Source organism: Nothoprocta perdicaria, unplaced genomic scaffold (assembly GCF_003342845.1).
Source record: "Nothoprocta perdicaria isolate Ctin4 unplaced genomic scaffold, notPer1 scaffold_13, whole genome shotgun sequence".
NCBI classification, from domain to species: Eukaryota; Metazoa; Chordata; class Aves; order Tinamiformes; family Tinamidae; genus Nothoprocta; species Nothoprocta perdicaria.
Window position 1 is genome coordinate 6,706,287 of NW_020454427.1, and position 17,713 is coordinate 6,723,999.

Sequence of the window (17,713 nt, forward strand, 5' to 3'; positions counted from 1 at the left end):
CCTAAAGCTACCCCTTTTTCTGTACTGTAGATCAGTCACCCTGTCCTTATATTTGCACTGTGMCTTTCACCATACTCTAGTAAATGCTTGTCTTAAAGTGGTAGTTTTTATTTAGAAAGAATGTACTGTCTTCTGAAGAACTGAAGCTTTCAAAGAATTTAAGGCTGTTTGTATGGCTTCTGAAGCAAGTGATAGATTTGAGGGAAACAATGCAGAAATTTAACAGGCTTTGATTTCTTTTTTCTTGCAGCTATGTCTTTTAGAATAATTAGCCTTCATAATAGACAAAATATTTACTAAATGTTTTCAGTAAAAGTAGTGCTTTGAATTGTGTGAACTAAGGGCCGAGGATAGTCTATTGATGGTCATTTATTTCATGTATCTTTAAGTGTGGTAAGACTAAATTTGCCTGGCATTCAATTTTTGACTGAGTAGCCACCCTCACTTACAGGAACTTCTATCTGGCATGTGGACACAACCCAAGCTTGAGCTGTGTGAACTTGGCAGTAGTTCAGCTTACAGGAGGAAATCTCAGGAGAGCAGTGGAATTTCTGTATTTGCTTAAGTCTGCCTCTGCATTCATGGTGAGCAAACAGTAACATTTTGTGCAGGTTCCTGCCTTTGACAGTGTATCTTTGTTCACTTCCCAAAGGTGGTGTCAAAGGTGTACGCCATTGAAAAAAATAAACTTGATTTTGTGCTCTTACTTTACTCAATATGCTCCTGAGGAGCCCTGTGAGTGTGGAGCAGCCTAGCACTGCTGCTTGTAGCTCTTTGTGCCTGAAGAATAAAGGCTTGCTCAGAGTAGGGCAGGTCATGCAAGGAGCTCCCTGCTTGCTGCCCTTTATACTTCAGAGGAGGGCTGCGAGGCAAGGGGAGTTGAAGTTTCTGTTTCTGAATACATTTGGTCAAAAAGTGCCTCAGAAAATGATGTTTTCTTGCCTGTGTAGAAGTTTTCCAAACAGTTTGTGTGGTTTATTGAGCTGTTGCTGTGAGGGAAAAGTGCATCTTGATAGTTTCTTGTCAATGAGGAACTTAATACTGATCTATTCTTTAGTCACCATGTGCCTGTTGTTCCCACTGARTGGTCTAAGCTCCTAAGTTTTATGCTTCCTGTTTTCTAGGGGATCCAGTCTGAGCAGGCTCAGAGTGATATGGTTGTGCTAGCAGATCAAAAAGCTCAGACTACATTATTTCTGTGTTAAACCAATCTTCTTAAAAATGGCAAGCAAGATAAGGTGATGGAAGGAAATAATTGGTGTGCAAGGACATCATRCAAGTGCACCTTTCTCCCAATCCCTTTGGGTGGGGCTATAGCAAATTGGAGCTGCTGAGACTGTGCATGCTTATGTTAGAGCCTTGTTCTTTTTCCTCTGGGAAAACGAACATTATTTATTCCACAGTCTGAGGTGGCAGTAGCTCAAAGAAGTTTGGGATTATTTTTTATCTACCATCGGTGCTTTATTAGAAAACTGCTTTTATTGCCAAAGGTTATCTCCTCAACTGCAGTAATAAAAGGTGGCAGTTGTTTCCAGAGCTTAGGCTCTACTCTCCTTTTTTAATAGATRTAAGTGAACAAGGAGGAGGGTAGGATTCTTGTATTCCTACAATGGTTCATCATGGGTTGTTTAAGGTTGGAAGGGACTTTTAGAGATCATCTAGTCCAACCCCCTGCACATGCAAGGACACCTAGAGCACGTGGCACAAGGCTTTGAAGAAAGTGCACTTGTAYGCTGTCTCTTCCTGAATAATCACTTGTCCATGCATCTTTCTACCCTTTAATCTTTTTTCAAGATGGCTTAAATAAGGTCTAATATGCTTATGTTCATATGCAATACTGCTGTTGTCTCTGTATATTAATGACTTAAGCTACTAGTGAAACTTTAATTCTTAAGTTCCTAAAGACTTAAGAATGCTTAGAAACCTCTGTTGACCTTATTACTGGAGGCAACTTGGGTGCTTTAACTGCTTCAAAAGTTAAGATTGCTCATCAGCACTTTTCTATAAATGCAATATAAATGCTTAAACATTTTGCAGTTCCTAAATTTCTCTTGTCATGGATCATTTTACCACCAGAAGCTGCCTACTTTAAACAAATCAAGTAAAATGAAGTTTAAAAGTATAACTAGATAACTTGCCTGAATTCCTGGAGCATAGGCTTTAAATATGCCTGGTGAAGTATGTACATGCTAGTGGCAAAACATTCTGCCTTCTGCCGCCCTGTGTGGATTTCTCTGCTTTGTGCAAATAGGATAAACACAAATCCATTTACTTGGGGGTAGCTGTATGGTTTGTCACTTGGTGGCAGCTGACTTGCATGGTGATAGCTTAGCAAAATGGTTAAGGGACAGGCGGCTGGTCAGCATGATGTTGATCTGCCTGCCTGTGATGCTGGAAGTCTCATCCAAGTGACTTTAACATCTCTGTTTCAATAGCAACACGTGCCAAACATTTGCTTGTAAAAACAAATGTTTGGAAGTCAAGGAACATTTGTCCATGTAGGTATATATTAAATTACCCACAGTAGTAATAAGGAATGAGCCTGTAATGAACAGAGTTGACTTCTGATTGGCATTTGAACAAGAACTGTCAACACTTTTTCCTGCTGAAGTACAGCGATTATGGGAAAGTTGGCAAAAGCCTTGCTTTTCACTAATTATTTGGATCTCTATACTGCTTGGATTGAGATTGAACAAGAAGCAATTGAGCTGAGTGCAAGTGGTTGAAGCCTTTTCATGCTTAATGGAATAGACTTCAGTATATGCTTGACCAAAAGGTTTATAAGAGTTGGAGCAATATTTCCATTGTAAGTCTGGGATTTTTTGAATAAACCTTTCCTGGGCCGGCAAACAGTCATGCAAGTTGGGAGAAAATGTGGATCAACTGGTTGAATTGTTTAAAAAGGTTTATAAAGTATATATTTTTCTATAATGTTATTTTTTAGAACTTAYGGGTATTCAGTGTTGCAAACTTTGTCTATCTTCCTGGTTGCAAGTTATGTGACCCAATGATGAGTCTCTTCATTGTAGATGAATAGACATACAAATCAGTAGGGTGTGCAGTATAGAAACATTTGCTCATCAGGAGAGATTTACTTATCTGGGTTATGTTTTAAATGTTTCTCCCTTGATTATATGAACTGAAATACTAGCTTTTGCTTCTGCTTAAATTGCTGTATTTTAAATGAAAAGTTTAGTAAACTGGTCAGTAAATGCTCTGCAGAAGTCTTTCCTATGTGTTCACATGACCATGGTTAGTTGGCAAAGAACCTACTCTAGGAAATTCTAAAACCTAGATGCTCTATAAATAACGTTTCTGGATCTGGCACAGTGGACGCTGAATTTTACTGCCTTTGAACTGATGAAATTTTTGTACTTAATTTAATTTTCTCCTATTTCAGTTTCACACTTGATACTGTTGTGATCTATTCAAATTACGTGGTTACATCTAAGCAAGTCTTCGTGCTTATTAATGATGGATTGAGTTCAGTGGTGAATAGAAAAGATGTCTCAAGTATTAGAATGTAACATCCTGCATCAAAGAGGCACTTCATTTATTCATTAGTTTTCCTGACAATAGGCATTATGTGCAACCTTCTCTTTTGTAACTAGAGTAGCTTAAACAGATGTTTAATGCATAGCTATTTCTCTCATCCTACCACTACATAATTTCACAAGCAGTGTGAATAACTTGCATGTTCCAATGTGTGAACTGCCTGCAATGTGACACTTAAAACTTGTGAGTTTTCAGGCAGGAACTTACAGCAATAACTCCTTTTCTCAAGCAAGGGGGAAAAGATTCCATGAATTAGCATTTCATTAGCATTAAATCATGTTGTGAGCAGTATATTCTCAATATACTTCCAAGTCATTGGAAATGCATTGCTTCTGGTGGAGCAATTCAAATGAAAAACGATTCTGGGAAATTAATAATAACATGCAACTAAGGAAAAGCTTATCCTTTCTGTCCCTTCTGTTGAAATGATTGGTAAGGAAAATGTGGTATGTGCTTGTCTTGACAGAATTGCATATAATGAAGCTGTTATGGTAGCTGGCACTGGGAACTACTGGTGCTAATCAAATTTAAATACTCCTAGCCTAACCATGTAAATTGGTGCCCAACTTTGGGCAAGTGGACAAAACAAGAAAAGCTCAGTATTTTGTGCAAGAAAAACATCTCTAATATTCACAAAACTATGCAAGGCTGTGTTCATCTAGACTGTGGAAGTTGGCTTGGCCATTCGTACATGGATATGCCCAAACTCCAAATATGGGCAAATATGTCCAATTTTTAATCATTCTCTTACATCCTATGTTCTATGTGCTGTTTAGGTAGCTTAGGTTTCTTCTATTCCACTGGCAAATAACAAACATTTCTTTGATCCAGAGACCAAGGGAATTGCTGACCATAAATTGTGACTTCAAGTTGTGACTGCTTTTCCATGCCCTATAGTTTACAGTCAGGCAAAGGATAGATAACAGCAGCCCTAGGTTTCTAATTTCAGTCTAACCCAGACAAATGATGAGAAAATTGTTACACTCGCATAGCAGTTGGCCAGCTAAACAGTCAGCTAAGGGCTTTAGTGAATTTGACATGGGCACTTCTGTGCTGGCAAGGCAGTAATTCCACAAGTGAGACTGCCAGTATTTCAGTTTAGCTGTGGCCACTTCTGTGTCTCGAGTAAGCGAGAAATTGCATCTACTGTGTTTCTCCAAGTCCCTGCTGCAAGCTCAACTTAAGATATTGAGCTGATTTCTCATATCTCATATTACAAAATCTGCCTTTCAAGCCCAGATGTCTTTGAATGTTTAAATAGGTCTATGACCCCATGAACATAATTCAATTCCTGAATTAGTTTCAGATATGGATGTGACAGCAGGGGAAGAGAAGGATAATGTGCTAAAGGAAATGAATTTCCCTGTAAGGATATGCTTATCTTGACACGTCAAGCTGCTCATCACGTGGTTTTTTGAGTAACTATCCCTTGAATGTTTCAATTGATATAAAACTGAGATTCACAAATATAAGGGTTTTTCTTGCTTTCTAAATAGACTCCAGAATTTGACCTTTGCTGAAAATAACTTCTGGCTAGGCGGATGCCACAAGAAGACAGAACTATGTGAGGGCATGTGGTCAAGGCCCAGCTGTTTGGCCTATGTTTATCCTGCTGTGCATGTGATAGACAAATAGAAAAAAATCATGAAATTTGGAGCTAAAATCTTGCCTAAATTGCTACTCTTCAGGCTTAATATAAAAAAAAACCTGCATTAAAATATTACTTGAATCCATTCTGTTTTCTATATTCTATCTTTGGTTTTGCTCTTACAATGAGGATCAAGGGCTCAAATTTTTKGAATCTCTAGGTTATTTCCCAAAGGGGCTTGTACATAACATAGTTGTCTCAATGTAACTATTTTTGGTCAATGCTTAGTGACACTGTTTCAAAGCTTGGGTTTGCAGACATAAGTTGTCTGTGCTTAGAAAGCTCCTTGGAAATTTTTGCTTGTTAAGTTTTTGATGGTTCAACTGCCTTTAAAATGTGTTAATGTTCTTTGAGATGCTTTGTTCACTTTCTTGTCTCTACTACATCTGTTCTGGTTGACACGAAGTTAACCATGAGTGAGCAGTGTGCCCTTGTGGCCAAGAAGGCCAATGGGATCCTGGCCTGCATCAGGAGGAGTGTTGCCAGCAGGTCRAGGGAGGTGATTCTGCCCCTCTACTCAGCTCTGGTGAGGCCGCACCTGGAGTAYTGKGKKCAGTTYTGGGCTCCCCAGTATAGGAGGGACGTGGAGCTTCTCGAGAGGGTCCAGAGAAGRGCAACCAGGATGATTAAGGGAATGGAACATCTCTCRTATGAAGAGAGGCTGAGTGAGCTGGGCCTGTTTTCTCTGGAGAAGAGACGGCTSAGAGGGGATMTGATTAATATGTATAAGTTCAGGAAGKGAGAATGCAGGGAGGAAGGGGACAAGCTGTTCTCACTGGTGGCCAGCGACAGGACGAGGGGTAATGGCCACAARCTGRAGCAYARGAAGTTCCGTCTCCAGGTGAGGAGCAACTTCTTTACTGTKAGGGTGACAGAGCMSTGGMACAGGCTGCCCAGGGAGGTTGTGGAGTCTCCTWCTCTGGAGGTCTTCCAAACCCGCCTGGATGCCACCCTGTGCCACATGCTSTRGGTGTGCCTGCTTGAGCAGGAAGGTTGGACTAGATGATCTSYAGAGGTCCCTTCCAACCTTAARTATTCTGTGATTCTGTATGGTTCCAGTRAAAAAATCCGATCTCCAAGGAATATTTCTTGTCCTAGTGGAGAATGTTACTGGAGCAGTTACTGGGAGCTACTTTGTTTCAGTGTGTAGCATGATGAAGGTTGATAAGTAGGGAGCTCCGTTTTGGCTTCACTGTGCAAGGCTCAGCTTCTCCAGCGGGGCATTTCTGCCACATCCTCACTCAAGAGACAGCAGGAAGGACAGTCAACCTTGTGAAGATGACTGACTCTATAAGCATTGCCTCTAATGCCTGAAATGACTCATGAACAGAGCTGCAGATGATACTCCTTATCAACAGATTGCTTTTAAAAGCTGCGTATTTTTCTGATACACAACATTCTGCTGGGTAAGGAAAATTGTCTGCTATTGTCTAAATGCGCCTACCAAAATGCATTTGTTAGAGTTGAAGGTACATGTAAATGCTTTTGTGAGATGTGTATTTGTAACAGCAAGGGGGTGCTATAAGAACTGTCTATTCTTTATTAAAAGTTAGAACAATCTTTAGGAAAACTACTTTACAGTTGAGTGAGATTTGACAGGCTTGGTGCTGAGGAAGTGGTGTGGAATAGGGTGAACATGTATCAAGACTGGAGGAACTGGAGGAAACTTTCATCATGTGATTAAGGAACTTTTTGTATCTTAGATGATTTGRGGTATTGGGCTAAATCCTCTGGTTTGGGGAGGAGAAGACTGGGAGTGTGAGGGTGCAGGTTGCTCTGCTTAGGTGAAGGAAAGGCAACCTGTCTGGCAATCACCCACAGCTGCGTTTTTGAGAGCTTCTGTAGGAATAGCAGTGCTTAGACCTCTGTAGAGGTTGGTTTTAGTGGAAAGAAACAAATATTGGAAGAAAAGGAAAGGATGAAAACAGGTAGTTATCTGGAACCCCTTGACTGTGCAAATATTTTGGTGTTCGACAAGTGGACATGTGTATGTGCACATAAGTCTTTGCATGTGGCAAAATGCTTCTCATGATATTGGAGTGGATATTTCATGGCTGCAGCACAGATGGGAAACTTCAGTTTTCACTGGGTTTACTTTTTTAAGGAAAAATAGTTTAACCTTGTTGGCATGGTTTCTCATCTCTGAAAKAAATTGTCTAGTGCTTCAGAGATTCAGGTGAAGAGATGCAGCTACCATGTGTACTTTTCTAGAGCTTTCAATTGCATGATTCTTGCAGGAACAGTATAGCAAATATTTGTCATGTATGCTATGGACACAYTGACACTCAAGAAATCTTGTCTCTGGTTTAGTCAATGCTTTTGAACAGCCTGTATGGCTAAACAGTTTTCCCTTCCTGGGCCTGCTTAGCTTGCACTTTTAAAATGATCAGGTCCTCATGACCTGGTCAAAAATACTACATTGGCCAAAATTGAGGTCTCAAGCATTGCTGTCTTGAGCAGTTGCTTGTTTTCACTTAAGTGTGTTAGGCTAAGAACTTGGTAACTGGTCCTTTTAAAGGACCAAGTTGAATTTGAAGTCAGTGTGAACCTGTCATCTATCCTTGTATTTTCATAGTCAGTCTTAAGTCCATCTCATTTGCTCATCTATTTGAAAGTGTATGTGCAGAACACTGTTAGGTTTGGGGTTAATTCTCATTTCATGCAGATACYGCATGGGGTGTCTTCTGGCTGTGAACGTATGTGCAACATGGCAGGATATGGGACCTGCCTTGTCCTCCATTCCCATGGGTCTACATGACCTGAGGACTAAGGCATTTCATCAGGAATGATCCATGCTGTCATTAGACATGTGGACTCTTCTCAAGTTGCGGAGTTGCTTACCTGAAGTCATTAATGATCTTCGGTTAGTATTGCAGTATTAGAAAACACAAAAAAAAAACTATTAGAGGGTCATATTCCATTCTTTTGGCAGACCTCTCCTCCATTCCAGTTTACTCCAATTTTTCACTAAGATTCAAGAATAAACATTAATTTTTTCATGATTGTATTTATAAAAAYAGTTTTAGTGAAAGTTTTGTAGGGCATAAGTGTTTGCAGATTGCTTTGAATGTAGCTCTTTCMAATTGTAAAGTCTACTGTCTGATTTCATAATTGTATTACCCTAATTAGGAGGAAGGTAATGAACTCCAGCAGCACCAGGATTACCATGACTGTCTGGGAGGGCAGGCAGGCTTGTGGATTGTTTTTAGTTCTACCAGAGCAAGGCTAATTACATCTGTGTCCTGCTAGAAGAAAGCTGTTACCTAAAGAAACATGTTAAAGAATATGGACTAAGCTGAATTTCTAAAGAGTGTATTTATTCCTTTGTTCTTTTCAGGTGGGATATAGGTAGGTGCTGGTGACCTGAAACTTGACCTCTGTGTAAGTAAATARTCAGCACAATCCTGTGTGTGCTTCAATGCAGGCAGCCCAGCAGCAGGGCTTGGGTGAGAGCAGGCGTGAGCGCAGCGCTACCTGACTGGTGACAGCAAGGTGGACTACGTAGAGAAGTCCCCCCCGCCCCCCTAAACTGTCCTCTGCCACATGAAGGATTTCAATACTGGCATGTTCAGAAACTTCCARTGCAGAAATCTGGTGTTTGATATGCTGGGAAAAATGTGAGMAATGACAGAAGACAAATTTAAAAAAGGTATTACTGTAAAACATCTGTAAAGAAGCACTGTTGGAGCAGTTTGGTGTTGATTGTGTTAAGCCATAATATGTTATTAAGAATCTAAACTGAAGTTCTAGGGTGGTTCCTTGTTTCATCTGTAAATTCTGTGCAAGGCAGTGTCAATGCTGATGTGTTACATTGATTTTRGTGGATACTCAGATGGATCTTCCAAGAGGGATTTAAAAGGGGTATCAGGTCTTTAGTTTTTCTGAAAAGGAACATTTTATTTAAAATTATTGRCTCTAATTTTCAGTTTTAGAAAAATTGCAAAGCTTCAGTGAAAGCACTTTCCTGGTGAATAGCCTGGGTGAGGACTACTTTTTTGCATATTCTAGTAGTATGTAAACATCTCTATGTTATCTAAGAGCTGGAAGCTCTAACTTTTCTTAAGCTCTTATCTTTGCAGTTAAATTATAAAGATATTTTGTTAGATCCAATGTCTTAGAGGCTGAAAATAAATTATAAGTCTTGCTTCATTTTAAGTAAAATTATTTCTTTTCCTTTGAATGTCCTATTTTGTAAGCTAAGTAGTGCTGATGATGGGGTTCCTTTGACCTTATGAATCCCTTTCATGAGAGAATGAGCTAGGATTATGACCACATCTTATTAGCAGAATACCACTCCACAGGGATTTCATTGGTTTTACTTGTGTCTTTGCTTGTGTACTTGTCAAAATTCACAGCTCTGAACTAATATGTATCCTCAATGTCTAGACCTACTGCAGTTGCACTGTATGCAGAACAGTTTTATACTCTGTGGAGGATAATGTATTTGGATTATGGTGTGTGCAAGCACAAGCTGGTGTTGGTGTCTGCAAAGCTGGAATAGAATTAAGCCATGTCCAGTCAAAAGGTTACTAKGAAAAATGGCAGTGGGTTATTGTTGAAAGTAGCAATTTATGACAGTGAGAATAGAGGTAGATGAACTCACTGAGTTGTTTTAAACCATCTGTTAGAAAACTGCAGGTGGTTTGGGGTGCCTAAGGCCAAGGCTTTTTAAAAGAAGAAATCTCCTCAAGGGAATGATCCTGCAGTTCTTAAGTGATGTAGCAACTTGTAACCAATTAGTGAAATGAAGGATTCTCAGGAATCAGATTGTAATGACAGATGCTGGGACTCRCACAGATGTGTAGTGAGAATTTCGAAAACACATGAACAATGCTAGCTCAAACCACTTCCAGCATTTAAAATATTTCTGAAAAGAGACTGGAGACCTTCAGTCAGAGGGTGACTTTCTTAATTGAACACTTGAATTTCACTATTTAAGATATTGTCGGGATACACTCTGTTAGTAATAAGTATTTGTGAAAATTATTATAAATACTTTACATGGTCAGTACTTTTCTATATTCCATCAGGAGGAAATTTCATCTGGAATAGGCTTAATCACATCTTRAAAGTGTCTGTTACTCAAGCAAATATGAGGTCCTAAGGAAATCATTCCAATTTAAATGCAATGAATCCTCTTCCTAATCTGTGGTGCCATCTGTTGTGATTTCTTGCATGAGTCTGCCTCATTAAGTCRTGTTTTTCCCATGGTATTTTTTGAGAATTTTGGTTTTACTTGGCCAAATGCGAATTATCTAACCACAGTTTGGAAATACACTACAATTGGCACGTAGTCAGAAGTTAGGCTAGCACCAGCTAGGAGGTGGTTCTGAAATGTTGTATTTAGCCTAAGTAATTTCATTTAAAGCTCTACCATGTTCTGAATGGCTGGCACTGGTGTTACTGGTAACCTTGGAATTGCAGGGTACACATATTGGTGAAAAAAAGCCATCTTTTGTAGGTATGTAGGGGAAAACACTTTGAATGTTTAAGCTAGGTCACCTCACCTTAAGCCTGCACATTGCCAATACTGTCTTATGTAAYGGATGGTTTAGTCAGGGTTGTTCAAGGGAAGAAACTTTGTCTGTTTCTGGTCATCTTTGTCCTGTGTTTGGAAGATGATGTGCCAGAGCTGCTGCAGAGGGCACAGGACCAAGTGTGCAGGGCAGAAGCCCCCTCTGGTCAAGGTGATGGTGTGTGTGCTTCTCCCTTGGCTGTGGCACCCCCAGGTGTGTATGTCAAGAGGGAAGGTATCCAGGCAACCAGGCAAATCCCTCCTGTGCTGCCACCTGTGGCTGTTGGGGATTTTCTGATAGCTAGAAAATAAGCTGTAGAGACATCTTGAATGCTTCTTAACACAGGAAAGGTATCGATTTTTTTGAAGTGAAATAGATGTGAAAGATGAAAAATGAATACCAAAAGAAACAGCTGTGAAATTACCTTGATGTAAGACTGATAATTTGAAGCTTTAGGTGTTTGACTTGAGGATGGTAGAGGGAAATTCTGGTAATTTCAGAAGCTCTTTAGGTTGCTCTTTTCCTTTTTGCCTTAAAGCTATCCCTGAAAGAGTTTGAAAGCAATAATATATTAGCATTTCTTTCAATGGAAAGCAGAGCCTCAAGMCTTGGAACTTCAGCTCCCCAAGGCAGTGTTGGTTTCACAAAATTCTGTGTTCCTAGCTGATTACATGAGTTTTCCATCTTAATAGTATTCTTTCCAGTCTTCACAAAGCTAGAAAAAACTTTCTATTTTCAAATATGAAATTTTCTGATTATAAGGTAATGTCAATTTATCACTTCATATTAAAGATTGCTGCCATTGTAGGAAAACTCCTTAATTTCCTGATTAAAAAARGTGACTGAAGGTTGAAGTAAACATGCAGACTCCAAAATTTCCTCAATTAAAWATCTAAAAGCTGTCTCTTCAATCTTCAGATTATAATCCAGTACAGAATATGTAGAGAGATTTTTATGCGAATACTTTGGTTTCCATTTCAAGTGGCTCCAGGATACTAAGGCTTTTGGTTACCAGTTAGATGTTTTTGGGGTAGTGATGAATCTAATGCAGTCTCCTGGGATGCATTGTGGCTTGCATATCCATCTAGCTGCTTTTATAGAGAAAGTACCTTTCATGTTTACTTACCTTTAAACAGAACTGGCGCTGGCTTCTCAGAACTTAGCTTGTTACTCAGTGATGTGTTAAAGTGTCAGGAAAATCAAATGTGGTCTCTTGTTGATCTGCAATGCCATCTCAGAGGTAGAGAAAATCATTATGTTTAATTGAGWTCAAATATTTATTAAGCACTTTTAGATCAACTGTACTCAGTGATGGAGAAATTGTTTGTGGGTAATGTGCTGCACTAGTAATGTATGAGGCAGGCATGGTTCAATAAGCCTGTGCAGAGGTATTTCTTGTGGAATGCTTTTCATCTAAGGAAGTTCTATTTACTTGATATGTCTTTTTCCCCATCTCTCAAATACCTGAATCAAAATATATTAAAAAAAACCTATCCTATTAAAATTGATAGACTAAGGTGCTTACGGACACTTCCTCAAGCACTACATGTAACTTGTCACCTGTAATATGAGTATGGGGTTACTGGTATGTGAGGTAGTGCTGGAAATTTGTTCTGTGACTTCAAGCTGTGGCCTTCAAAATATTTACACCACAGTCCTTCTCTTTCCTGTTGAAGGCTGGATTCTTAGAATTCTTCCCATCATGGGAAGTAATGAAGCACAAATAGGGATCCTCTTGTGTTAAGCATTTGTAAAGCAACTTGCACAAAGGTATCATGATTAGCACTGGGGGAACATAGGTGCTGGCACAGTGCAAGTAGTGGCTTGAAAAGCCAGAAAAATAAACCTGGATCCAAGCAAAACTGAACACTGAAGAAACTGAGATCTCATTTCAGTCTCTTGCTAGGGGACCCATCTGCAGCAGGTGGAACTGAAGAATGACTGGTTCAGACTTGCCTCACTCTCTAGCTGTGATACTTGGCTATGGCTTCTGCAAGATGTGCAACATCAGGTGTCAAGATAGGAGACAGCTGAGCGCGAAGCTGTTCAGTCTGTGGTATTATGCTCTTGTTTCTCAGTGGTGTAGAGTTCTCCATACGGGAGCTGAGGCTTTCCTGAGGTGACCACATTTTGCAACAACAATTGCAATTGGTTCTTTGTACAGAGTCATAATTCTAGCCAAGCCTAGATTCTTAACAGTAATCACAGGGCAAACTGACTTCTCTGCAAAATGAAATTTCAAAATTAGGATTGACCTTTGCAAAAAACCAAGGAGTTTCCTGCTCAAAGGRAGTTGCTTTCTATGCTAAGTATAGTCTCCAAACCCCAAAGAAATTATATTTGCAAACTAACAAAGATAAAAGGAAGCCTTATAGCCTCTGGTACTCCTTCAAAGCTTCAAATGTAAATGGAAGGATTGGAACTAGGTCAACCACTTACCAGCTGTATTTTTTTAAATAGTGCCAAGTGTTCTGCTATAGAAGGAGGTCACTTCTGTCCTCCCTAAGTTGCGAGGCAGTGGCAGAAGAATGCTGCTTGTCAGTGCCCTGCAGGCCATGAATGCAGCAAGTTTCTGACGTGGCTGCTGCAGTGCAGTTATTTAAGGGGTAACGAGGGGTAATGTGATCATTATTTTAAAATCAAGTGGAAAAAGTACAGGGGCTATATGTGAAAGAGGAAGTGCCAACTGTTCAGATCTGTCAAAGTGAACTGTTTCTTTCCATCAACAGCCCACAGATTAACACTTGTCATAGTAGTGGCCCCATTCAATGTTTAACAAGTAAGAAGAAACTGCAGTTTTTAAATGTAATAAGGACATTATAATATAAATGCTAATTTTGATATCARCACAATCAAGCTATTGCTTGTGCTCTGTGGGCTTTCTGCTTTGGAGGGGTCTGTTTCAGCTGCAGCAAGGTAGCTCTGCAGTCACACCCCCAGTCTGGCATCTGATGYAGAGCAGGGCAGGCAAAATATTCATGTGGGGTGTGTGAGTAGGAAGGAACTTGGTGGGCAGTCACTGAGGGATCTCTGGCTACCTGTTCCCACATTTGAGATTCAGCCCAAGTCTGTGTAGTGCTTTTCATCCTGTTGACTCTAATTCCTGAGAACTTTCCAATCAATTGAATTAACATTCTCTTACTGCACTATTTTGTCAGACATKACGTCAGAAGTAAACCGGGTCTGATAAGGTCAACTGCTAAAAGAAAATGGGATGTTAAGTATTTTTATGGCTTTTGGGGTAAAGATGTTTCCAGAAAGTCTTTTATGCCAAGGCAGGAATATTTTCCTCAGAAATATCCATATTCTACTTGTCAAATGCCACCTGGGCTCATGCATGCTTTTGTTTTGGTATTGATGCCCAAAATAGAATTCTGGGAAACAAGAAAATGCTGTAGCTGTATGAGCACTAATAATAGGGACAGATGTGTGTAGAAATCTTAATAGTATATGAGAGTTATATTTGGTTAATATTAATAAGCAGTTCCTGAGAAATTTGCCTCTTTCAAGCCTAGGCAAATACTTTGTGGTTCCTGGTATCTCACTGCAGGTTGTGTTACAGCTGAAAAGTGAGCGTGTGCCTGTAGAGACAATTTGTTGTGAATCCCGTTATGTTTTAATCAAAACAGCTGCAATAACACTAATATTGGTAGTCCAAATTAATAACAATTTCATTAATTTCTTAAATAACACTGTACACACACAACTTGCTTGTGTGTCCTTTTCCTGTTCTCTGGTGTTGTGCCCACCTTTCCAGTGTCTCCCTGCATCCCTAAGCCTGTCTGTTTTGGTCTTTGGGAGAACAAAGAAAGCTACTGTGAGTTGTCAGCATCCCAAGGTTCTTCACGAGGAGGACCTTTATGGTGGGTCTCTTCCATTTGCTGGCAGGCCTCTTTGACAGAGTATTCCTAGCTCTGAAGCTAAAGCGGGTCTGGCAGCAGCTCTGGCTAGTGCACAACAGCTAAACCAAGCTGAAACCYAACTCAAGCCAATATTGGCAAGTTTCAAGACCCTGTGCTACTCAGTGTTACACAATGGGCCTTTCAGTAATAGTGGCAAAATTTATATTTATGCTTCTATGGGTCTGAGCAAGGTGTAAACCTAGAAACTCATTTTTGTCACTTGTTTGCACTCCTGCTTTCTGCAGTAAAAGGAATAGCAGTGTTTACAAGCTATTAGATTTGAGTCTATTAGACTCAAGTTGAGTCTATTAGACTCAAATCTTAGAATTTCTCCTGTGCTTCTGGAAGCTACCTCATCTTTTGGCTTTGTCTACTGCCTACTTATGCATACAACTAGATTTTGTTCTCTTTTATGCTTTACCAAAATGAGTCTGGTAAGAGGTTTTTCCAGGTCAGGAATGTTTATTTTCCTATTTTCTTTGTATATTTAGTTATGAAGTGTGCTGTCCTTCCAGCATTTCTGGAAATGCTAAGCTTCCAATTAACCTTTCAACTGAAAGTTGTTCTCTTTGTAGCAAAATTCAGGTTGCTGTGTTTGGTGATAGAACAGTTTGGAAGGAGCTAGCACAGGGAAATCCATGTAGTATGGGAGGATTTTGCAGTGGYTGCTGAGACTGACAACTGACCTTCGCTAGTGACACAAGACCTACAATTTTTACCTAAGAGCAAAAAAGTGACTAAAATACTCTCAAAGTATGTTTGAAAAKAATGGAGATTATTGAGATTTTGAGTAATTGAGATTATTGGTATGGTGAAAGCACCTTTTAATGGATTTATTAGTTGTACTTTTATTTCATCATTAAATAGAATACCTTCTGGGACTTTACAATCTGACTTYGTAACAGATGACATGATGTACATTAGGAGAAAATTTTCTTCTCCACATTACAGACTTTTCCTTCTACAGTGTAGGAGGAGTCTGTATTAGATTCTGACATTGCAGTTCTAGAAGAAGAAAAATGTGATACCTATGACCTCTAAAGCTGAAAGCAGATTTAGCAGATTCTCAATGTAATTGAGTCAATATTCCTGAAGGAAAAGACACTCTCAGCAGAGCCTGACAGCTGCTGTTTAGCCAATTGCTCCACTGATGAGGACAGCAGCTGAACCACCAGCTCTCTATGGACTAAACTAGGATAAGTATTTGTTGATGAGTGTCTGAGAATGGTAGCTGAGGGCAAAATTTTTGGCAGCTGGGCCAGTGAATATCAAGGCAGTTGGAGCTAATGCCTTGAGGAGGCCGATGCCACAAGTCCCAAGGACCAGATTGCTGGCACAGAAACGCTGGAAGGGCTGTCAAGACACAGGATGTGTTCTCAGATCCAGCCTAACATTATGTGCACTGTTTCATATGTGCAGTACTAATGAAGTGCGGAATTTTGGGCTGCTAGCCCATGTGCATCCAAATACAGGATTTACATGTGATTTTTCTTTTTGTCTATGCAAATTTTATCTMTTTTCATACATAATCATCTGAAAAACAGTAAGTGTGTTGCTGTATGTGCAAAGCTGACCTCAAATATGGGTTGGGTAAGGGCTGTGCCAGAACTATACCTGGCTATTTGAACSTAGGAAGGAGATATATTCTGGTTATAAAAGAACATGATATTTAAAAGTAAACACTGGAAACAAAAATTGAGGGCAGAGCCATGAGGTTTTAAATTGGTATGTACRTGTGTTCCAGAAGCAGTATCATAAAGATTACCTTGATGTAAAGCAGATGCTTCATTAGTTCTGTGATGTTTTGTGCTACTTACTGTGGCTGATTAAGCATTGTATGCTATTGTAGGGATTGCMGCTATAGCTTGGTATGAAAAAAATTGACCTTGACACATTTTGAGCTGCTTAATTAACAGTATGCTCAATAGGAAATCAGCATCTTATGTCATGGTGACATTGCACCCACATGCACATGGAAATAAAGCTAAAGAGTAAAGCAACTTACCTACCTTTAAAATGGCCAAGTACACTGCAATTCAATTTACTGAACAAAAATTGTTGGCAAATTATAAATCGAGATGATATCTTTAATCTTTTCAAGTGGTTAATGAAAGTCATTAGATGCAATCATAGATAAATACAAATAAGATTGTTTTAGTGTACATAATTACATTTTTATCTATAATATAGATGACTGGAATGTGGCCATGTGAGCCTGAAAAGCTTTAGGCTTTTCAGGAAGGACAGGCCAGGAAGGYGAGTAGTGGAGTTGTGCTTTATCTGAAAGCAACTGGAATGTATGAAGCTCAGCATAGAGCAGGATGAAGCGCAGGTCAGGAGCCTGGGGGTGAGGATTAAAGGGCAGGCTAACAAGAGCTAGATCTGTTAGAAACAGATGGTCTGGTGGGAAATGTGAGAGTTGGGGACAGTCTGGGCTGCAGTGGCAACGAGAGGTTGGAATTTATGATCCTGCGTGGAGGAAGGTGAGCAAGAAGTAGGATTGCAACCCTGGACTTYAGAAGAGCCAGCTTTGACCTCTCCAGAAAGCTCCTTGGAGGAATCCTGTGGGCCAGAGCCCTAGAAGGAAAGGGGGTCCAGGAGAGATGGCTGATATTCAAACACCACTTTCTGCAAGCCCGGGATTGATGCATTCCTACAAAAAAAAGTTGAGAAACAGAGGATAGGAGATGTGCATGGAGGGCAAGGAGTTGCTGGGTAAGCTTAATGAGAACTAGAGTTCATGCATGATGTGGAAGAAGGATCACCTTCACATGAGATGAATGTAAGCACATTGTCAGAGAATGTAGGGATGCAACGAGGAAGGCCAAGGCCTATCTGGAATTAGAGTTAGCAAGAGATGTCAGGGACAACAGGAAGGGCATCTACTAATATATCAGCAGCAAGAGGAATATTAGGGAAGATGTTAGACTGCTGCTCAGTGGGGAGGGTGCCTTGGTGATGGAGGATACAGAGAAGGCAGAGTTACTAAAYGCCTTCTTTGCTTCAGTCTTTACTGCTAAGGCCACCCCCCCATGAACAACAGAGCCCAGATTTGAGAGAAGCAGAGACAGGAAGACTTTCTGCTGTTTGAG

At 39.9% G+C, this 17,713-nt stretch overlaps 1 protein-coding gene across 1 annotated transcript in view; it reads left to right on the plus strand.

The window, feature by feature from the left end:
- Positions 1 to 553: 553 nt before the first annotated feature.
- Positions 554 to 17,713, plus strand: part of SORBS2 (sorbin and SH3 domain containing 2) — a 115,327-nt gene continuing 98,167 nt past the window's right edge. The window contains exon 1 of the mRNA XM_026033599.1: positions 554 to 584. The gene's annotated coding sequence lies outside the window, so the exon portion shown is untranslated. The remainder of the gene's footprint in view (positions 585 to 17,713) is intronic.